We start from the raw sequence: 23950 nt of genomic DNA, 5'->3' as shown, positions 1-23950 counted from the left end.
TGGTGGGAAGGGTGTGGGCATGCAAGGACACCTGTCCTGGGCTCACATCCATCATCTCCTGCTCTTCTGGGGTATGATGGATCCAGACTATTTGAACTCCGTGCCTCAACTGGAGCTTAAACAGAAAAGTGGCACCCTCCTGTGGCAATGGTTTAAAAAAAATAAAATAAATAGCTGTGACTAAATTCAGAGCAGGGTCTAATCCTATCAGCATGTGTTACCTCTGCGTGCACCCACCAAAGGAAGCTTCATGAGGGATGAAGGTGCCCCTCTGCTTGTACAAAAACGTTGGGATTTGAGTTCTGGGGCAATGCAGGGAGTGCACCAGAGCAGAGCCAAGGCAAAAAGCCTCCAAGGTCAGGCAGGGAGTTCTGCAGTGAGCTTGGAGGCAACTGTTCAGCAGCACGGAGCCACTCTGGATCCCAAAGTCCACATCCGGACAGCTTCAGAGCCTACATCCTTTTTTTGGACTTGGCTCTTTGTCAAAACCATAGGGTACAGTGCCTGCATGGACTTCAAAGGGAGGACACCAAATGTGATTTGGCCCAGGCAGTTACGACCATTTATTGCCAGCATCTTTCTCAGATACTGCTGCCAAGGGTTAAAATGTTTACATGCCCCCTGATTTTAAATGGACCGGGTAGCATGTCAAATGCCAACGAGAGGGACAGCTGGAGTATCTAAACCAAGAGCTTTGATCTTGGTATCTGTAAAAAAGAGGTCATTTAGTCTCCCCAGGAAGCACAGACATTTAGAAGGTCCCCGTACAACTCATGCAAGTATTTTATTAACAACAATTTCTGTTCACATTTAGGTAGGTGGTATTACTACTTACTTAAATTCCTCTTATATATACATGTATATGCATGTATAAGTATGAATATCTGCATTTTTTGTGTGTGTGTATGCATATATGTACACACACATATCTCATATACACGAATCTGTGTGCTTGTGTGTTTATCTGTGTGCTTTCTAATGTTCTAATTTTTATGCAGACGTGCTGATCTGTCTAACGTATTTGCAAACAAACCACAGGGATTTAAGCATTATATTTTATCTCTAAGTCAGTGTTTGCAAAAGTAACCTGAAAAATTTGTCTGTATGAGATGCTTTGAGTAAACCTGCAATAGTAATAAGAATGTGTGGTGTTTTCAAGAAGATGCAGGCATGAAACACAGATTTCATTGTGCTGTAATCAGGTCTGACATTGATTCAGAAGAGAAGAATTCTAAAATACAGTATTTCACAGGGGAAATATTTTTATTCTTTGCTGGAGGATTTGGTGGTTAGTTCACAATACAATTAAAATAGCCACCAGATGTTTATGACTTCAGGCAGCAGTTAACTTTAGTCTCTCTGATAGCTGTCCTTCGCTTCTTTGTCAGAATAAATAAGTATTTTTCTGCGCTGGAGGAAAAAATCCTTAAATTTTAAACATACGACAGGGGGGTGGGTATGTATTTCCATTTGGCAGAGCTCATGTTGTTCTGTGGCAGACTTCTAAGAAATTATAGTCTTGAAGTTAAAATAAAATCTCTCTCCAGTATGAAATAAACATATTTACTCAAATGTGAGATGAAATGTACAGTAACATCATTAAACTGAAGCGATTTGTGAGAAGCAGCATTGTAAAAGGCTGTGGCTTTTCCAGAGCATATAATAAATAGAAAGATACTTTTTTTCCCCATTGAATAATAGGATTATTAGTATGCAATTTTTTTAAAGACACATTTAAAGAGAGCCTGCTGGGCTCCTATTCTGGTAATTTTTTAAAGTCTGTTATTCTTATTTGTTTCAGGGCTATTAATTTTGAGGCCACATTATATTCAAATTATATTTGATTACCAGGCTCAGTAAGAGATCACAGTTTGTGTTCCATCACCCAAAGGAAAGTTAACAAATTAAGCTGCACACTAACATTTTAAGAAATAAATTATTGAAGTTCTGCAAAACAAATTTAAAAAAAAAAGAAGTGAAAAAAGTTTTAGCAACCTGCCTGGCACCTTATCTAAATGAGAAAGAGAGCTCCAGACAGGGGGCAAAAAACCCTGAAGTGTCCTAACTTTAAATGCTGTATTTCAGCTATTCAGTCATGTTTGAAATGATGTGCTGACAAAGTAATAAATAATTTAAGATTATAAACTTATGAAATACCTCAGATAATATGGAAATAGATAAGAGATTTGCATTCATGGGTACATAGCAATTTTAAATAGTTAAATAACTGTATGATTTTCAGAAACAAAACAAACTATGGGATTAGAAAAACCCCACAGAGTGGAAAGAAAATAATAGATAGTAAGAGAATATCTAATTTTGGGGATGTTGATAAGGTCTTGAAGGTCTATGTCCCTGCACAGAAACTGGCAGTTTCTCACCTAAACCAGGCAGTGTCATGGATCTGTGCTAATGGGGAACCCTCCAAACAAACAAGAGAAAGGATTTGAATTCGCTTGGCTCTGCTGAGCCCTGATTAGTCAAAGATTTGATGTTCAGTCCCTTGGGGCATCCAGAAGCGATCCCCAGAGCATGGAGCCACCAAGATTACTGCTGCTCTTGGAAAAAACCTCACAGGATTGCAGTGGGCTCGTTTGGGCTGTTATGCCCAAACACATCAGTGGCTATTTGGGGTCAGAAGAGAGGTGAAGTCGATCCCCCCTTCCCAAGGTGGCTGTCAAAGTCTGAGAGCTGCTGCAAAGCATTTCAGCTGGGACAAACAGGCGTTTTCCCCTCTGGAAGACTGCTTCTCTCCCTGTTGCCATCTCACTGGGTCTCTCTGGCAGTTGCTGATGCCAGGAGCCGAGAGTCTGGTTGTGCTCATCAGCTACAGCCCCATGGGCTCTCTAATGGGGGACTCAGAAACACCCAAAGTGACACAGGATGGGATATCAAAGGCTCTGACACCATCCAGAGCCACATTCAGCATTAACTCCTCAGTGTCCCTATTATGGCAATCATTCAGATTGAAAGAGAAAGTGTGGGGTTTTAATTTAAAGTACACTGTGGTTTTAGGATATGCAAGTCACAGAGTGCTGGGTTTGCTGGCCGTGTTGTTCCAACAAATTTACAGTTCGTGCCTCCTGCCACCCTGGAGTGTGGGACTGAGGGAGAGTAGGAAGGACTGCAGCAGGACAAACAGTTAATCACCCAACAACCAGAAACTGTATTTTTGTAGAATACAAGTGAGTCACTCAAATCAGGGCATGACGCCAAAATCGAGACCAGCAGGTCAAAAGCAAGTCACCCTTGCATTTCACTGCAGGCTGCCTGAGGTTATGGAAGGGCTTATTTTGTTCTGTCTCTGATCCTGGAAACTCAAATTAGACTCTGAATGAGCAACAGTACTCCTGAGCATGCAGGTCTTCAACAGAATTATTTACAAAAAATTGATTTTATTTATTTTAACCAGCTTTTCATGACTTAATAATATTTCTTGGTAATAGGCTTCAGGTGTAGAAATATATCACAACACAAATCCCTGCCCCAAACTGCCTTCCAACCTCATGTGTACAAACTGCCGTGTCTTAGCTGCCACTGCTTTCTCTCCAAAAACCAAACTTTGTAATATTTTATTTTTAACCTGCTGTAGGTGGTAGTGAGTGTCTAAAATCAGCGTCAACCAGTTTAGCAACATCGTCTAGTCAATGCTGCAGAATTGTCCCATCACTGTAACTATATTTTTCCTTGCTTAGTTCCCTTGTTGCATTTTTATTAATTTCCACCACAGATTACTTGTTGCAATCAGGAGAGAATTATGTCATTTGATTCAAGGCTGATATTTCCTTCTGTCTTTTCTCTTACCTGTTCTGCAAATAGTTCCTTACTGTTTTATTATAAGAAGTTAAATTAACCAGATTTCACAGCCTGAACTTGTTCACTACTTAGTGTGTTTTGTCCTATCCTTCCTTCTCTCTGACCCCTTTTGGCTGGTGCTTTTCAGCCTCACTTCAGCTTTAGGGTCTGGGGCTTGCAGACACTCCCCCTGTGTCAATGGCACTGCTCAGATGTGCAAAGTAACTCAAGTACTGGAGCTCGTGGAGAGCAGGACATGAACCAGCAGTGATCTGAGTGTAAACCAACCAAGCAGGCTGCAGGAAAGCTTTTCTGAGCCATAATGATTTCAACCTGCTAAAATTCACAAAATGCAAGGCAGATGTGCAGTGGTTGGGAAATGATGTTGGCCATGAGATAAGAGCTGGGATAACTTCTGACCCTCCTTTTGATGTTCTCCATGCGATGGTGCACTGCTAACAGGGTCACCTAATGCAAAACAATAAATAAGCAGGGAGGCAAAATGCAATTGGGAGGCATTCAGCAATGGTTTGAAAAAGCCTGTTTTCAGCCCACTGGAAGCTGTAGCAAGGCTGTTTGTGTAACAGCCTCCCTGTTGCCCAGAAACAGCACATGAGACTACTGAGTGTCTGCAGACACTCAAATCTGGTTTGTTTAGCTTGGATGTGCAGGAAAACTGATTTTTAAATGTTACTTCAGCTTTGAGTCAGTGAGTACCTTGGTACTTTTACAAGCCTTGCCTGGAAATGGGATGTTAATTGTTAATGAGTCTGTCCACCTAAGTAAGCTCTGCAGGGCAGAACTCACAGAACATAATTCCTCTACCATGTCTCCAGAGTCTGACCCTGGTGTCTCTAGCATTTAAGAGCAACAGCACAAAATCTGCTCCTTTAGACCTCAGAGCTTTCTTCTCAATCCAGAACAGTAGCCAGTTTCTGTTCGTCTCTAAGTCCCATGGGATTTTTGAAATGGAGTAAAGCCAAGGTTCAGCTCTTGCTGACATCTTTGGTACAGGGAGAGGACACTGGTGGGTATGGGGCTGTGGGATACTGAATAGGGAAAGAAGAGTTTGGATATGGAGCTGGAGTTCCATATTTCTATCTAGCTTAATCCATGGTGTAGCAGTGAGTAAAGGTGTACTGAGCTGCTTTATCTTGATGGCATTTTTTTTCTGCATTGACAACTTCTGTTCCGATTCCTTCAGTTAAATTTTCGTTGACCTTTCCTCTGCTACAGTACCTTAGGACCTATTTTTATGGCATTTCTTTGCAATCCATCAGCCATGTTTGCCTGTTCCATAGCAGCTCCCTTTGGGGCTCCCAGGTAAATAAATTTTTAAAAAGAACTAGAAAACTACATTAAAATATTCCTATTTGGGGTGGAGAGAAGACAAAGTTTGAGCAGTCTGAAAGATAGTGAGGCTTTATATTTTGCTTTAGTGGGGGATACCTGCCCTGGGCATGTGTTATGGCCTTATTCACATGGAAATATAACAACTTTAGGACCAAGTTTCGTGTCATAGCTGATAACCCCATTTATCTGCCTCTTGCTCACCAGGCCTCTTGTGCAAAGTGCAAAGTCAAAATTGTCACACATGGCATTATTCCCCAAGTTACTCCAGCTATCCATCCATAGTCACCACAAGTCTGTATTATGCCATGAATTTTTCTTAATCTCATCCTCCACTATAAGAGCCAAGTAATGAATGGGGTTTTTCCACCAGCAGTAAATGTCACTGGGGCTTGGCTGCTTCAGGCCAAAAGGAAGGGCTAACGAGCTCAGAAGGGCTAACGAGCTCAGAGACAAGAGCCCTCTTGGAAAATTCCCTGTGAGCAGCTGCTCAGCCACAGGAGCATTGGATCCAAAGATCAAAGCTGGCAGGGCACCCCATGAGGAGGAGGGCAGTGATCCAGCCAACCACCCTTATGGTCAGCAGCTCCTACAGAGGAGCTCTGTCCATGCTCTGTCCATACTCACTGTGCCCTGGGGAACAATTCAACCAGACAACATTGCATTCCCCACACAGAAATATTCTTTTGGTGTTATTCTAGATCAAATTTTTCACTATACTCACCGTGTCCATATGTCTATGTGTTTCCAAACTCATTTCTGCAAGAAATCAAAGTTTGCCTGATGGCAGTGAGGTTTGCCCAGTCTTGGGCTCATGAAGCCTCATGTTCCCAAATCCAACATCTTCATCTCACTGGTGGAGCAGTTACTGCAGCTCAGTCATCCTCCAGAAGTGGAGACTGAGATGTCTTTTCATTGACCCACTGTACCATTTTCACTGTGCTGCTCCCTCATTTTGGGGTGGGATTTATCTTGTTTATCTGCTGTCTTCTCTAGGCTGAGTTAGTCCCCAGCCCTGCTGGATGCAAACACCTCTTTCCAGACTAAGGGTGGTCATGGCATCCAGACTGGGCCAGAAATGTGCTGTTCTTTCTGGCCATACCCAACAGTCCTCAAATTTAAAAAAAATAAAGCAGAGGGGAAAAAATCCAAACAGAAAATTCCTCATGATTTACAGTGAAGAAATATCATGTTGCATGTTATGAAGCTGCAGTTAAAATCACCTGGGTTATTGCTCTTTACACAGGTGACTCCTGCTCAGAATTTGTTTGCTCATTGCCCAGAAATGGTGGCCTCAGACACACAACGGCCCATTGTCATTTTGTCCCCTTTCAGTTCATTTGACATGGTCTTGGCAAAATGAAAAGACAGTTGAAAGGCACCTCTATCTCCTGTCACTGCTGCTATTAAGGGACACGTTCTGTACAGTATCCAGCCCACGTTTTAAAGCTTTTAAAATGTTCTTTGTCATTACAGTGCTACTGTTGGGTTCAAAGCAAATTCAGCTAAGGTGGGATTTAAGAATTACAGAATTAATTAACAAGAGTTCCATTTTGTAAAGAAAACATGGTAGAGGTGAAATATTAATGTGACTTTTATTTTAAAAAGCACAAGGTTTACAGAGGAAAAATGTGTACTTATTTGCAAATCAGAGTTGCAGTACTGGTAAGTCATATTATTTATTCCTTGGGGCAAAACTAATATTTTCCCTCGAACAAATGCTACTTAAAATTGCAAATCAAGTGGCTGAACAACTTTTAAAATTCTGATCTTTTTTTTTTTAAGGTATTAACTTTAAAGAAGTAAATATTTTGAATCTTTAGATAAGACAGTTTTCCAGAAAAAAAAATACAAGAACTGATATCTGATTATGGTCAGATTTTATTCCTACAGTCATGATGAATCTATTTCTTCTGTCTTCATTGGGACTAAAACCTAGAAACAGCAATAAAGTTATGATATCTGCCCCTCTGAATGGAAATCTTTGCTCTACAGAGGTTTTGTAGATCAGACTGGAATTATTTTCAACCTAAATTCATTTAATTACCTAGCAATTAAGGAATAACTTCTCAAATGTGTTTTTTATATTTAATTCCATTTATATATATTTTAGATTTGTAAAATATAAAGGCAAGCAAACAACCAAACAAGCAAAGTGAAAAATGGTCACAGTAAAGGTTCACATGTTGAACTGTTCCATGTATTAATTATTTTGTGCCTTACTTTCATGCTAAGGTTATTCCTGTGGAAGATAAAAATATTTCAGGATTCTCATAAAGTTGAACCTGGTCTAAATTAATAAAAGTTAGGTGAAAATTATAAATTATAATCTGATACAGGATAGTTTTATATTCACATGACTTTTAATAAGCAGGAAAAAAATTAAACTACATCCAAGTTTTATACAGCCTTATGATAATCACCAGAAATGTGACAGTGCCAAATGTAGAATCTATTCCTACATTTAATAGCTAACAATATTATATATAATGTATGCACTATTATACTATGTAAAAATGTTATAATTTAAAATTAGCAACATAGAACTACTTACAGAAAGTTATTTTTATATACTTGTTCCAATATTTTTAAAGTATATTATTGATTTATTATTATAATTATTATATTAATATATAAGAAAAATATTATATTATTCTATTATATCAGAAGAAGAGTATTATTAAATATATATTATCACAACAACATGTTATATATATAAAATGTAACCACAAAATTGTGTTTAAATTGCTTATTACTTTTTCAATATTTTTCTACTTTTAATATCTATATTTTAAATATTATTTTAACTTATATTTTCATATTATTATTATTATCCTCTTTAATTTTGAGGAATAGGTTAATTTTTTTGTGGCCTCTGCTTACTATAGGTTTCTATGTCCAAGTCATATATCATTAATATTTTTTTCATAAAATTCTATAATTTTAGGAAAGGACTTTTCTTTATTTTCTCACATAATGTTACCTCTACTAAATATATGTGATACCCTACATGGGCTGGAATAGTCGGGTTGTATGCCACGTGGAGGTTTCCTGAACTTGCATAAAAGAAAAATAAACATACACTCTACACAGCTCTAGCCTTTTTCAGATTTATTTTTTACATTTGTTACAAATTATTTCAACATTATGAAGGAATGTACACACACCTTTCTATTGTTTCACACTTACTCAGACAAAGAAAGATTTAACAGCAGACAAAATAAATCAGGAAAGGTTAATTTAAAAATCAAGAGGATTGAGCTATGTTGGTTTATCTTTTGCATTCTTTAGGTAACTTTTTTAAAGTTAGAAAGTATTTTAAAAATTGTGATAAATGGTCTTACTACCTCTGGAGAAATGAAAACAATTATGCACAGAGTTTTAATTCCAATTTTTTTTCTCCGTGTTATTTTCTTTCTAAATTTTGGTGCAGAACATCAATAAATTCAGTAAAATCACAGATTTTCACTTCTGAAAATGAAAATCCATATCTCATTCTTAATACATTATTTAAGATCCAATGCATTCTGTCCCCCTTTCCTCAAGGTATTCATAAATATATGACCAGCTATTAACAAGAATTGAAAATCCTCTGGCTCATCTTTGGTGACACCAAAGGCCAGTGATCACCTTAAAAGAAAAATCCTAAAAATAGAAGCTTTCACTAGAAATAAACATCAAAGCTCTTGATTAAATAATGGCTTTGTGTCTATTGAGGAAAGGAAATAGTGGCTTTGTCCTTCCTCTCTGAGGTCAGTCACAGTCATAGTAGGGCTCATATTTTATCCCCATTTCCAGTACTCTGGACCACTCTGCCTGGATTTCATCCAGTGTCCTTTCAAGCCTGACCAGTATAAGGTGAATATCAATGCAAATAAATTCAAGGGCAAAAGCATGGGGCAGTGACATGTCTGCAAAACAAAAAATAAGGCTCTACAACAGCTGTGTGGTATCAGTTTTGCTCGATGCTGCAAAGACCTGGGGCATTACGCAAGCTGACAAGAAAAGATTTGATGCATTTGATAGCAGGTGTTTAGGAGGGATCAGTAATGTCAAGTGGCATCACTGTGTCAGGAACATCGAGTTTCAGGACAGAACAAGAAAGGAGAAGATTGTGGACTTCCTAACAAGGCAGGGACTTCCATGGTCCCACCACTCCATGAGCATGCAGTGAGGCTGGAGGGTAGGGGAAGGTCTTGTGAGATGGGTTTGCTCCTCCTGGCTTCCCAGCCCAACCTGAGACTCATCAAAGGCTGGGAAAGACAGTAGAAATCTCTAGTAGATTTTGACTTAATTTGTCTGCTGAGGATGAAAAAGCCTTGGGGCAAAGACTGTTCTTCTGCTTCTCCAGGATGTAGGACGTGGTCCTACAGGGAAAGAGGTGAATGGGAAAAGGAAAATAAAAGATATCTTTTTGCAAGACTGCTCTTCAGCAGGAATATTCACACAAATCAAGGATTTCCAAACCAGGCCTCTAGGGTTTTGCAATGAAAACTTAGACCACGCAGACAAAATGGGCTTTAACAGACTCTGCAGAGCCAAAATCTACAGCAGTAGGCTCAGTCAACTCCAATGAACTCCCACAGATGTGAGAGCAGAAAAGTCCCCTGTTGTTCACATTTTCTCTCAGAAACAGCCTTTCTGCATGTGGCTGAAGAGCATCTCTCAGTAAAACACAGCCCAAAGAAGATAACTTAAACCAGATGGGAGCAAGAAATACTGAAGCCAGGCCATATGGGTAGAGTGGACCTGTTTGAAGCAAGTGCAGCCAAATGGATTATGATGTAGTAATGTGTGAAAGAGGTTGCACTATTGTATGGACTATCTGTAAGTGAATTTTTTCATGATTGAATCAAGAAAAGGAAATGTACTCTATCCAAATGTTAATGAGAACCATACTTCAAAAATATCCATGTTGAGTTCTTGTATCAAATAATGTCAAAAATAACTCACTGTCCAAACTAGGATCTTACCTTTTTGTTATTTATTTTTAAAACCCTTACTGAGGTTTTAAATATTCTCCTTAAATCTGCAGCTGGTGAAGTTTATTCTTTTCTTTTCCTTTTTTTCATTTTTTCTTTTAATTTACAATGCCTTTAGGCTTCAGAAAATTTAAGTAGCTAAATAGGTAGGTAACTACACTAACTGTAGGTAACTAAAATAGGCCATTAAGGAAAAACAATCACATCTCTATTAGTGGTATATATCTCTGGTTTTGAGCTAGAATGTTTTGTTTTACTTTTCCATGAGCAGTTTCGGATAGCCTTCCAAAAATAGACACAACCAAAATATAATACTTCTAGTGGTAAAAATGTTATTTCGCTGCAATATTCTAAGCTGTGTTTTAAAATCCAACACAGGAACACTAATCAATGATTCTACAAACAAAATCTATTACAAAATTAATTTTAAATCAACAATGCTTACCCCAAGCTATTTTCAGTTGAATTTTTGTCTTTAGTGTTGACTAAAAGAAAGTGAAAATATTTATTCAGGCAGCTAACTGGTCTATCAAACATCCAGCATTTGGGAGATCTCATGACAGAGCAAACACTCACATGAGTGTGAGGACAGCACCACATTTCATCAGCACCCCAGCGTGCCAGGGCTCTGCAGAATGAGACCTGGGTAACACCAATGACATTTAGCAAATTACTGCAGAAAACTGATAAGGGCATGATCCTTTTTTATGGCAAAGATCATGCATAATGCCTGCTGTGCCTCAGCACCTTTTCATAAATATAGAATGAAAGCTTGTGGCAATATGCTGACAGATGCCACAGAGCAAGCAGTGATTACCCCTGCCCTAGGCCTGGGAGCTGTACCTGGGAGCCCCATGGTGTAACACTGAGGCTGATCCCACAGCTCAGGAAGTCACTTAGCAATTGTGCAGGACAGAAAGTTGGATGAAGTGCTGAGTTTTGAAGGATGAGATTAGCTCTTACTGTATTACCTGGCGAAAACACAACACGGCTTTGTTTAGGCAGTGTGTGGTCTCATTCTGCTTGTAATTGTGTGTGTGTGCATGCAAATATACATATAGAGAGAGGGCTGAAGAGAAAGTGTGCTAAAAAGCTGGTTTTGAGAAATTTATAGAGCAAACTTTGGCATCAGGAGATGATAATTACTATTAAAATATCTTCCATGTGTGTCAAATGAGGGACTACGCCTGAAACAAGAGGAGTTGAGAGAAGCCTCCTTCTTACACTAAGATTGGATCCTGACCTAGGTCATTTGGGGCCTTTCCCACCAAAAAACCCTGGAGACAGGACTCCAGCCAATGGCAGCTAGATAACGGCATGTGATTAATGCAGGGATGGACAGCGGCATGTGGATAATCTTCCAGAGAAAGTACATGGATCCGCTGCCGAAAGATGGGATGGGAAGGGTACCCACCTTCCTGTAGCATGGCAGCCCCAGGGGATTTGAAAGTTTCAAAATCTAACAGATAATTGTCTAAAGGCCTGTCAGACTCATGGAGGTGTTTCGGTGTCCCCATGCTCTGGTCACATCATGTTTGAACCTCTGGCTAAGTGTGTGTGATAGGGGTTGGCCTGCAAGGTTCACCACCAGAGGCCCATTTTCCAGGGGAGCACCCAGAACAGCACATTGGTATCACTTCAGCACCCTATAAACTCCAGGATCATCAGTGGGAAATGCACATGGATGCATCAGGGTCAACTACAATTTTCCCTATCTATTCAATAGTGATGGCAGCTGTCTAATATTTAATCTGAATGTCCTGGAAAAATTTTGTGATTATGGCTAGTAGAGGATTTCCTAAGTACCTTTCTCTTTAGAAAAATTATCTGGATCTTCCCCTCCCTTTTTAGTTAGGATAAAGCCTTCTCTCTCAACTCTAGGAGCAAAAAGGCCAAATCATTGTGCTAATAGGAAATGGCATCATGATCTGGGTATATTTCAGATGTATATTCAGGGGTGAAGTGTGCCAATACAAAAATCAGTGGTAACTGCAGTTTTGCAATTTTAGTACGTTGTTCATGTCATTTACTGTTATCCCATCTGAAAATTATAAGTGCAGTGCTGTGCAATTTTTTCATGCCATAGCCTCTGTTTCTCCTGACCACTCTCCTCCAGTCATGGGAGGGCAGGGGCAGGAGTACCTCTGGCATTAAGAAAACAACATGCTGTGCTTCTGCACAGAATGACAGCAGCCCTTTCTGGGAAGTGATTGCACAGCATTTCTTACAGAAGAGGCAACACAGCACTTTGGGTTTTTGTGGTATTCCAGATCATAGGATGGATGTAGCATGGCAGACTAAGTGCAGTGTTAAGTGCTAGAGTTTCAAGTCAAGGTGCAATTGTCTAGGTAAGAAAGTCTGAGCATCTTGGCCACAGCCAGCTGTTTCCCAAACTCTACAAACTCCTTTGATTGGAAACAGCTCTCTATGGACTCTATTTTTGCTGGGGCAGAGAGTTAAGATCAAATCATTGAATGGCCTCATTCACAGCAAAAGATTTTTGTGGCAAAAGATTTTGCTGAGGGAAAAAGATCTTTAGCAAGAAGAGTGTGGGTCTCCTCCATGTCTCTTGTGTTCTCATGAACTTGGCAGAGGGAAGGAAAAGACTAGACTTAGATTATGACTTATATTTATATAGCTTATAACTGTTGTAACTAGTAACTTTTGTTAGAATAATACTTCTGTCAAAACAAAAATTCTTCTGCTAAATTTAACTTGTTTAAGAAGATTATAGAAACTTCTAAAACTTTTTTATCTATTATAGAAAGAGGAAATAAAAGCAGTTTGGCAGAAATATTTCAGCTATACTTAAATGTGGTTGGCTCAGGTGATAGGGAACGGGGATGAGTTTTTTTCCCTAAGCTGAAATTTCTAAACACATTCTTTTAATTCTGATTGAGAATGGAAACAGAATCTGAAATGGCAAAATTTTCCATGGGACAGAGTCTCCAGTTTTGACTTGGCACTAAGAGAGAAATGAAGATTAAAAGTTATAGCAAAATAGAACTTAAACACTCATAAAGAATAAATCCAGGCAATTTAGTCCTCAAGTAATTTTTAAGTGCAAGGGGAAACCTTAAGAGTTGCTCAGGTCTCTTTCAAGGGCACATGTCCAAGAGATGCCACGTTTCTCTCTTGCACTGACTGTCCCTGCTGCTAGCTCAGAGGGACCATGGTCACTCTTGGTTACTGATTCGTTTTCAGAGAGCATTTGTGAACATAAATTCCACGGAGCTTATGGAAAATGAGCAAGTTTATCAGTCCTCATGCACACAATGTGCTCAGGTAAAGAAGGAGGTGACCTGTTGTGGCTGATTTCAATGGGGAATTAACAGACCTCGGTGTAAAAGTCATTCAAACAATACCTGGCTCACCATCAAAGGTAGGTGGGGAGGGGACAGGAAGGGCAAGAGTGGCAACATTAGACACCAGAGTAACTTATAAAGGTCTCAAAAGGGGAATTTCCTTTGTTCCAAAGAAAAATGTGGCTGATCATGACAGGTCCTAGGTATTTACAGTAGGTGGAGGTTCATGCCTCCCCTGCACCAACACAAATTTTATTCAAGACAGACAAAGCCCCACAGTTACTCCTTCATACTGTAGGTTATGTTGGCAGCCCAGTGGTGTTGTGGCAGTGGTCAGTTTGTTGATTGGCCCAACACACCACTGCTTGCTGGCAAAGAAAACAACGCGGGTGAATATCCTCCACAACCAACTTCAAGGGATCACAGAATGGTTTTTGTTGGAAGGGACCTTAAAGACCATCTAGTTCCACACCCACAGCCACACCTTGTGGTTGCTCAAAGCCCCTTCCAACCTGGCTTTGAACAATTCCATGGAGGGCTTTGCAGCCAAATGCTGCTTTCTCTTTTGTCCTGGCCATCAGAGACTGTTCCACAGGAGTTTAGGGTTTGGGTTTATTGTTCATCTTCCAGATACTGATGTTTGGCATATGGTGGGAAAAGAAGCCTTGCTCTTTCTCTTCTGGCTTCCCCAGTCACATTGAGATTTTTGCTGCTTAGAAGTTAATCACTCTTATTTGTATTCAAAAAACTCTGTATTTTTCAAGTTTGAAAGCTTTTCAGTCCTCTTTAGGACATTCACCATAGGAGAAGAAGTGTTCCCCTCTACCTCCAAACCACTGACATTTTGGGGTCCTTCTTATATATATTTTGAACCTTTTCAAACTGATAAATTCTACTTCTCTTTCCATGAAACATTTTTATTGCAGAACTGATCCTCTTCACCTTCAAAGCAAAACTCAAGAAAAAGAAGTCATTCCAAATCAGTCTATACAAAAAGTCATGTTATTTTTCTGCCATAAGGGTTTTCATGTTGATTTTCACTGAAATACTGAGCAGAGTTTTCTGTCCATTGTAATTGATGGCACTGTGATGAGATACCCTTTTTAGAGCAAGAATAACTTGCATGGTTTTGTTCCTAAAACATGCCTTCTAAAAAAAACCAAAACTTCCAGGGTCAAAACTTCAGTGCTCCTAAACTACTTTAGGGCTTAGCTGACCTCATTGCTGTTCCCTCTGAAAGCTCAAAAAACTATATTGAATATATATATTTGAATATATATATATATATATATATATATATATATATATATATATATATATATTCCATAAACAACAACTGGGACCTGTCATTTGCTGGGTCTTTATTGTCTTTCAAACGCAGAGAGAAGCCAAAACTTGTGTTGAGATCTGCAATTTCAACAACACAACATGTACCTAAGTCTGTGCCCTGGTAGGAGAAGGGATTGTGAGCCCGGAGGATCCCCAGGTTCAAAATAAAGGTTGCCAGTCCTGAGGATTCACAGTCTAAATAGTTCAGCAGTTGTAAAGGAGCAGGGGGGTGTGGTTTTTAGTGAAATCCAAGGTGACAGCATCCTTGGAACGCGGCTCTTGTTTGTACAATGGAGCTTTTACACCAACATTTGCACGGCTCAGCTTCTCCCCTTAAGCTTTTAAGACCTTGACCTGCTTTGCAGAGATCTAAAGGGCATTGGTGATTTTACTCCCCGAGCGTCTCCTGCCGCGTGAAGCAAATCCCACACGGAGTGTGCAAGTGCCTGTCTGGGACATGGGTAAGGAGCACACGGCAGGGGGGAGAGGGTTTTATCAGATGAATGTTGGGCAGGGCACATAACAAGTGCTATGAATTATGCAGACAGCCAGAGGAGTGCCATGAGACCCGCACCGCCCTCTCACACCCTCTGCTTATGCCCCTTCCCTTGCAGAAAGGGCTATTTTAGGAATGTTTAGGAGAGCTGAAAAATATTTAATTAGGACTATTTTTTACCATCCTGTTAATAAAGTAAGGGGCCCTAATTGCTTTGGTCTATCATTCTGACCAAAAATAGCCTACTCAGTTCATAAGAACATTACAACTGTAAATTCTGATAACTTGAGAACCAGGAATGAGCATTGATATCTAAAAATGTCCCTTTTTGACAGCACTGAGAGACAGGGGCTAAATCTGGATATGAAGCTATGGCATTTTTTACTATAAACAAATGCTGTCAATGACTGAGTACTTTGATCTGATAGACCACGAGCCAGAGTAGATTTGTGGGGAAATAATTCCAATGACAAAGCACTTGTGAGAGGGGAAGGGACAGGGCTCAGCTGGGAGCCTATGTGTTGCCAGATCAAGAAATTAGAGGGTGGATTGCAGATGAAGCTAGGAAAGAATGTGTTCTGAAGACATTTATCATAGCCTACCTAGGACTTGAGCTTTTTTTATATTTATTCACCCCCTCAAAATATATTTATTTATTTGTACATATATACAAATATATTTACATATATTTATGTGAAAACATGTGATGCCCTTCTGCCTGTATTGCCATGAAAAAAAAATTGAAATATTTATAAATAAATATATTATATTAATATCATATAAATAAATAAATGTTTATATATTGTTTTTTATCTACTAGCTCTGGGAGGGAAACCATTCCCACCATGGCTTACACCAGTAGCACAATGGCACAATGGCACCCTCTGTTGCCCTGCATCGTTCTTTTGATGGCCGTTCCCACGTGGATATATTAACTCCTAAAAACATCTGTGCATCACCTTCTCCAAATCTGACTCCTTCCTGCCCAACTTCCTTGTTTGTTTGGAGTTATCCTCTGTTATTTCCCTTCTTAACAAAATCCAGTTTGTTCTTCGAGCCTGTACTGGAGGAGATGGCAAATCTTGAGATTAATGAGCAAGAGGAACCTGTGAGAGGCTGTATTGCTGCACTCATATTGAGAATAGCAGCCTTCTGTCCCCATTTTGTCCTCCCTAACACAGCTAATGACAGCTTCCTGCAACAGTGGCATTAAACACAGCTCAGTCCTGCAGAATAGTGATCATTTCTGGGAGATGCTGTGCGAGACGGCGCCCGGCGCTTCCTGGAAAGTGATTAGTCCTAATGAGATCGGGTTGTCCAACTCTCATGCCACTAATTAAATCACAACTTCTTTTTTTCAGTTACACAAAAGCTTGATTCATGAATTAAAATACATAGTGAATCTGATTGTAACGCTGATCCTCTGTGTGTTCATAATTAAACAACCAGTTCCTTTATGAATTGAAACAAAATTCTTTCTGGGGCACGGTAAGTTTTCACTCCTAATCATATTAATTTACATCCATGTGATTACACTTTAATTGCTCATTAATGGGATAACACAAACCACCTTGTTCTTGCTGGACTTTCCTAATTATGACATTTCTGATTTTTAGGGACACCAAACTCTTCTCATATAGTAATTTTTTTTGTCCTTTAGCTTCCCACGCTCTGTCATGTTACTAAGAATAATAAAACTATCTTGCTCTAACATTATAATTAATGACTGATTTTATTGTGTTGGCATAAGAAGAAATTAGATATGTGCTTTCCATTATTGCTGATATGACTGCCTACTTGGCCCAGTGGAGTCTGAAAAAAATGATCAAATGCTTTAATTACAACTGATCACTTAGGAATGATCAGTCAGAAGTCATCAAATGTTGTCAACATCAACAGATTTTAATTAAAAAAACCCTCATGTTTTCTTTGATAGGAGTTTTCCAGATAAAATCCTTTACCCTGAAAATCTTCAAATCTTGATATAAGAGGGGAGGAAAAGAGAAATTCATAGAGAAAGCAAAAATGTGGCATAAAAATCCATTTGGGTTTTGCATGTACATAGTAATTTTTCAGAATACATTCACTTGCTTTGATACAAAGAAGATGTTAATCGAGAAGTCAAACTGAGTTTTATCCCAGGCCTCATAAAAACAAGCATGTTTGACAGTTGTGGGAAAGAAGGGGCTCAAGATGGATCTATTGTTCATGCAGAAAGATCTCATTTCAAAAGTTAAATTACTCATAATGATTCCATGTTAATTTGTTATTTGAATCCCCTGCAGTCCCACTTTCCCCAGACAGAGCTGGATGATGGGAGATGGTAAGGATGTTACTTAAGCTTTTTGGCTTAGAGTAGATCTCTGCTGAAACAAGTTCTGATTGCTGCTGAACTAGATATGCATTATTTTCCTTCTAAATTAAACCTGCAGGTTTCAGAATTCAAAAAAACCATTTATTTTCTGATTTTTACTTTGATTTTGTTAAAAAAACACCCAACAAGACAATGCTAAAATGCCAAAGAAAAGTTTCTCAGAAACAAAACCAAGCCCAAAATAGCAGTATTTTAAAAACAGAACATTCAACAGGACGGAAATTCTTTCCCCTTTTTATTTTCTTAAACTAAAGTGCTGACAAAATCAATACATTTTCTAAAGTGTTTCATTTTGACCAAATTTGCATGTACTGGTAGAATAATGGATCCATTAAACTGATTATGAGTGGTTGAGGCTGCATGTTTTTCTTTTTTGGATTAAGGCCCCTACAAGTCTACTGAGACTGACTTAGTCTTTCCTGAATAGAGAAATTATTCTAATAAAGACAAAAACTCCAAACCAAACAACACCCAGAATTGTTGTGACTCTCATCCAGAAAGGTGAGAGGTGTCTGGTAAAAATCCAATACAGAGTCAGATATTAATGAGTACAGACAACTTTAGGCAGTGTGTTTGGAATTCCAAAGCACCACATAAAGGATAGAGATGAAGGAAAAGGTGGATTGTCTGGAGACAAAGAAGTATATGAAGAATAAGAGTTCTGACTGATGGGAAGCTGGTGAAAGAAAGGCAAAGAAAGGAACCCCAGAATCTACAGGCCTGTTTGTGTCACTTCAATGCCTGGTAAAGTTATGGAGAAGATTATTCTGGAAGATACTGAAGAACATCTGCAGGGCTCCTGGGCAGTGGGAAGTTGAAGGTGAGCCAGCAGTGCCCTGGCAGCCAGGAGGGACATCCCTGTCCCGGGGACATCGGGCCCAGCATGGCCAGCCGGGCAAGGGAGGGATTGTCCCGCTCTGCTCGGGGCTGGGGCGGCCTCACCTCGAGTGCTGGGGCAGCTTTGGGTGCCACAAGATAACAAAAACATGAAACTGTCAGAGAGGGCCCAAAGGAGGGCACGAGGATGGTGAAGGGCCGTGAGGGGAAGCCGTGTGAGGAGAGGCTGAGGGCGCTTGGTCTGTTCAGCCTGGAGGGGACAGAGAGGAGACCTCAGTGCAGTTACAAATTCCTCGTGAGGGGAACAGGAGGGACAGACACTGATCTCTGCTCTCTGGTGACAGGGACAGGAGCCAGGGAATGGCCTGAAGCTGTGTCAGGGGAGGTTTGTGTGGGATATCAGGAAAAGGTTCTGCCCCCAGAGGGTGGCTGGGCACTGAGCAGGCTCCCCAGGGCAGTGGTCACAGCACCAGCCTGGCAGAGCTCAGGGGGTGTCTGGACAATGCTCTGGGGCACAGGGGGTGACTCCTGGGGATGGGGCTGTGCAGGGCCAGCAGCTGGACTGGATGATCCTTTTCAACTCAGGATATTCTGTGATTCTGAGCAACTCTGTGAAATCCCTAATACAATAGGCCAGGAAACCAAAACAGGCCACAGAGTGCTGTCTGTCCTTAAATAAAGACAGATTCATGACAGGTGACTCCTGTTTTCCCACTAGTTCACAAATATTTTGTTTAGCTACACGGATTCCCTGGAAGTGGGGGGCATGTTGTCAGGTCAGAGGACCTGCAGTTGGGTTATATCATTGTTATGAAAGTCATGCTGTTAAGGAGCTTTGAGTTGTACCCCATACTGAGAATAGTCTAAATAATCTGTGACTCAAAGTATCTCTCATCAGGGATCACAGTGAACACGAGCAATTTCAGCTGACCCAACAAGCTAAACACAAACATGTCAAGATCTCAATAGCACCAGAACATTTGTTTTCAATATCCTGAGTGTGAATTCAGGGCCAATGGGCAACATTTGTTTGGTAATGGTTTTGTTTGCCAGATGTTTTTTTATCTAATTTTACTGCAGAGCACATATGAGTATGTAGTGGAATTAAAATGATGATAGGAAAGAACCCAGTAGCCAACTCCTGGTTTATTGCAGCAGCATAAACTGATTTCCAAGACAAAAGCCATTATTCCACATTTGCATGGATGTGAGATATGAACCCAGCCCATTCTCTTAAGGGAATTCTCTTGTAAACAAATAAATTAAACTTTGAACCCTTTGAAATTACAGTTTGAGAGTGGTAGGGCAAGAGAGAGCACAGACTGTAAACCTCTGCTCTCTTTTAGGCTGAAGGTTGTTCCTTCCAGAGGGAAAAAACAAAGTGCACCTCACTACCCACTGCCCCAAGTGTTGAGGCTGACCATAACTGATCCTTCTGAAGCTGCCAGGAGCCCAGAGGGAACCACAGCCTGCAGGAGACACCCAAAACAAGGAACACAAACAGGTAAAACTGCAGGTGAGATGAGGCATGGAGATGATTTGCTTGGGACCCTGGCAAGGCTCCCCAAACACACTCCCCCCCCACCCATAGCTACAATGCACTGCAGGAATGTGTTCTTTGATGTAAACCATTTTCTCAACAAGTAACTTCACTTTTTAATTATAATTTCATTTTGGACAGCAGTAATTGTCAGGGTGGACACATTAAATATGGAAGCTGAATAATGCTGGAACCAGAGAAAGGTTTCTGACTTTAAATGAGCTGCACTTACTAAGTTCTATGTCCACATCAAAGGTACTTTGAAAGGAAATAGAGCTGACACACTGTTACACTTCTATCAAAATATCACATGCAATTTTATAGATAATTGCTGCTGTAACATATTCTGTGAAGAAACTAGATCAGGAATACTGAGACACAGCTCAAAATGATAATGTGTCTTTTCCCCCAGGTTGTGAATAGATTCAGAGCAGGAGCAGTGCCAAGTTAAAGCAGACCAAATATTTACAGTGCAATATTTTATTCACAAGAAAATTCCTCAAGTTTCTTATAGATAATTCTGGCTGAGAAGACATTTCTTTAACTGCAAAGTTTTATTTAAGTGCATTTTGAAGCACTACTGAGTGTCAGCCCAGGAGGACAGACTGGGGTTATTTTTAGAATGCTAACTCCTAGATAAAACAAGAGCATTCCTTTTTGCAATACATTTTTTGTAAGTCTTTGTCGATTGTGGCTCTGGAGTTTGTATATGGAATGATTTGTCCATGATAGAGAAGTCCTTAAGCCAAAATCTCAGATCCTGGAGCTTTGCATACAGGTCTCCCCTTTTTCCTTTTATTGGTCATAACCCTGGGAGGACAATTCCCCAGACTCTGGAGGGAATTTGGGTCTGAATTTGAAATTAAAGTTCATCCACTGAATACATATTCTTATTTACCAAAGGGAGCCAAGCTCAAACCACATCATGTTGAACTTTGGCCATATATTTTATAAGATATGACTTCAAATGCAAGAAGGCATGCCAGCTTAAGAAAATACCACTCTTTCCTCCTTTCAAACAGATTTTCTTTGCTTTTCTAGGGTTTGCCCTCTTCACTGCTCAAAGAGTAAGTATTCAGTTGATAAATGGGAGACCTCTTCCAGATAGAGCCCATCTTGGCTACACTCACACTATTAAAAAATGTAAATACAATTTGTAAGGGAATCCAAAATTTTCTAGGAACGCTTAAACCTTACAGGAGTGTCAGATTCTTCAGACTGAGCAGGGTCTGTCCAGATGGCTTAGTTGGGATATGCCTGCTCACCTCACCAGAGGAAACCCAAACTAGAACTCAGGAGGGTTTATTAGCAAATCCCACACACACTGAGCTATCCTTATAAATACCTAAGGAATTAATTTATAGGTTAGTCCAGAGTACAAAAAGAGGAATGCATGGGTTTTTCCACAGATGGTTATGTGAAAAAATATTTCTCCGCCAGTTGTTATTACTTTGAGATAATATAAATTACTCCTGGCTTCTACAAATGGGTTCAGTGGCAGATGTAGTCAATCAAGAAGGGCCTTGCTCTGGATTTTAGCAGCACTTTAGGACAACAAGCATAAATGCTTCACTAATATTTAAGATGGGATTCATTGATGTGGCTGTGCTATTTCATACACATAACTTAAAAGCATCTTTTTTAAAAATAGACATTCAATAAGCTTTCTAGCTGCAGAGGATCCTGCATAACCCCTTAAAGAACGTGAACATGAAAACTCCATCAAAACAAGCTCTTTTCTATTCATTCCTGATATTATTTCACACTGAAGCTTGTCAAATATTTAAAAACTCCATGTGCAGCTTTTTTATTTGTTTTGTGGGTTTTTTGGGGGATTTTTTTGTTTTTTTTTGTTGTTGTTGTTTTTTGCTGGTTTGGCTTTTTTTTACTTCAAACACTTATTTACTTCAAACAAAAGATAGCTCTTGGTTCTGTAACTCCCTGTAAGCTCCATGAAGGTTGTACGATGCTGGTTTCTGATAAGTCCTATGGAAAGTTGTGGATGACAGAGAATCCACATTTGCAGTTCACAGCTTGCTGCCCAAATGTGATTATATTCTATTATTATTATTATTATTATTATTATTATTATTATTAATAATAATAATAATAATAACGTCTGTAGAAACAGTAAATTTACATTTCTTACATTATTACTGAACAAGTTCTTCCTCAGTTTTCACAGTAGAGACTTGTTTCAGGGGTCTGTGTCCATGGCAAAGGAATGTGGACAAATGGATGACCAGAACTGCACCCTGAAAGCAATCTGCTCATGGAAACTGTCCTGGAATATTGGATTGGATCAGCTCTGTGACGGTCATGGGAAGATTTCAAAGTTATACTCCAAACTAGCTGAAGCCCCTTCACTCAAGTTCTGATAGCCAACGTCAGCCCTTTGAGGTGAACCATGGGATAAGAATTTTTTGCCCAAACATTCACATTCATTCATGTTTAGTGAACATTTCAAAGTCAGCATTTTGCTAGAGGTGTCCCATAAGCTAAGATTTTTTACAAAATTAGTGATATTATGATCATCCCCAATGCTAAAGTCTCCTGCAGCTGCCAGAGTGGGCAGTGGTGAGGGTGGCTCCTCAAGGAAAACCTGCACAGACTCCTGCATTCTCTGACTTTTATGCTTCTGCAGGGCAATGCTGTGACTACATGAATGTCATTTTTGTCATTTAATACTGTTGCCAACCCACATAATTGTTAAGGGACTACACAGTGCAATTTAGCATAATTAAGACAATTACACAGTTAAGCACCATGAGCAGTCAGTAGCCAAAGTTTTTGCCCTAGTGTAAGGAAACCCAAAGGCTCCACATATTGCTCCTGTGCACCCTTGGGGTTTTGATTGCTGATGAGCATGAGGATGATCATGGGGCACTGTCAGGCCTTTTTACCAGGGGGATGCTGCTGATTAAGGAAGAGGGGGATCTGAGCCCATTCCCATCACCCCATAGGTTGCCATGTGGGAACTTGACCTCTGAGGGTGTTATTTGAGCCATGCTCAAGATCTCACCAAGAGAAGACACTTAACACATTTCCTGTGCATTTCACATCCATCTGAAATGTATTTAGCTAACTTTTGAGGTACCTTGCATGTTAAACCTTGAACCACAATTGTAACCTCTCCAATTTCCCTTATTCACACAGTATTTGATTTGGATGACATATTTTTATAATATTTATTTTTCAGCCCGTTTTGAGACTCTCATGTTAATGCCACAAGAACTTCAGTCTACTGTATAATATTTCAGACATGGAGGGGGGGAAAAAAAGAAGAAATAAAGAAAAAGAAAAACCAGCCGTCTGCATCCACTTAAACTACATTACAATAAAGCTCAGTAAAGATCTGATCAGCAGTTTTTTAGCCTGCTCTGATTTAATATGAAATAAATTAGTGGAAAACCTAAAGGCTGAAAGGAAATTTTTTTGCCACTGTTTAAAACAGGACATGAATCCTTTAACATAATATTTACACACACTATATTAAATACTTTCTGCAAAGGTAAAATTTAGCACTGCCAGCTTCAGACAGACTGGGAACGAAATTTGTTTACACTTAATAAATCTGATTTTGAGAAGAAAAAGTTTTGTTCTTTTTCCCTTTTTTTCCCTCCTGTGTATACACTAGCATTGACAGAAAATCCTTATTTCAAATTATATAAACATACTCATTAAAAAACTGCTGAACACTTAAAGGGGAAGACACAATTTGTGTTCTATTTGGTAGTGTTTTCATCTTGGCCTTCAGAGTTGTTATCATCTGGTGGTCCACAAAGCTTCTGAGATTCTTGAAGCACCATGGCTTTCAGTGATCTCTATATCCCAGCATAGCTTTATTCATGATCATTGCTAGTAGATTTAGCATGAATTTTCTAACAATGTATTTTAATATTTGGGAAGAAAGTTATCTGACAAGAAATATCAAATTGTCAG

The 23950-nt window shown here is 39.5% G+C and overlaps 1 long non-coding RNA gene across 1 annotated transcript; it reads left to right on the top strand.

The window, feature by feature from the left end:
• Positions 1 to 698: 698 nt before the first annotated feature.
• On the top strand, positions 699 to 23583 carry LOC118685840 (uncharacterized). Its single transcript, XR_004980050.2, has 4 exons — positions 699 to 814; positions 19815 to 19972; positions 22210 to 22408; positions 23208 to 23583. It is a non-coding gene; the product is annotated as an uncharacterized LOC118685840 (long non-coding RNA).
• The last annotated feature ends 367 nt before the right edge of the window (positions 23584 to 23950 follow it).

This window comes from Molothrus ater, chromosome 4 (genome assembly GCF_012460135.2).
Source record: "Molothrus ater isolate BHLD 08-10-18 breed brown headed cowbird chromosome 4, BPBGC_Mater_1.1, whole genome shotgun sequence".
NCBI classification, from domain to species: domain Eukaryota; kingdom Metazoa; phylum Chordata; class Aves; order Passeriformes; family Icteridae; genus Molothrus; species Molothrus ater.
Note: the sequence above shows the minus strand (reverse complement) of the source record. Positions and strands in the feature narration are given on the sequence as shown.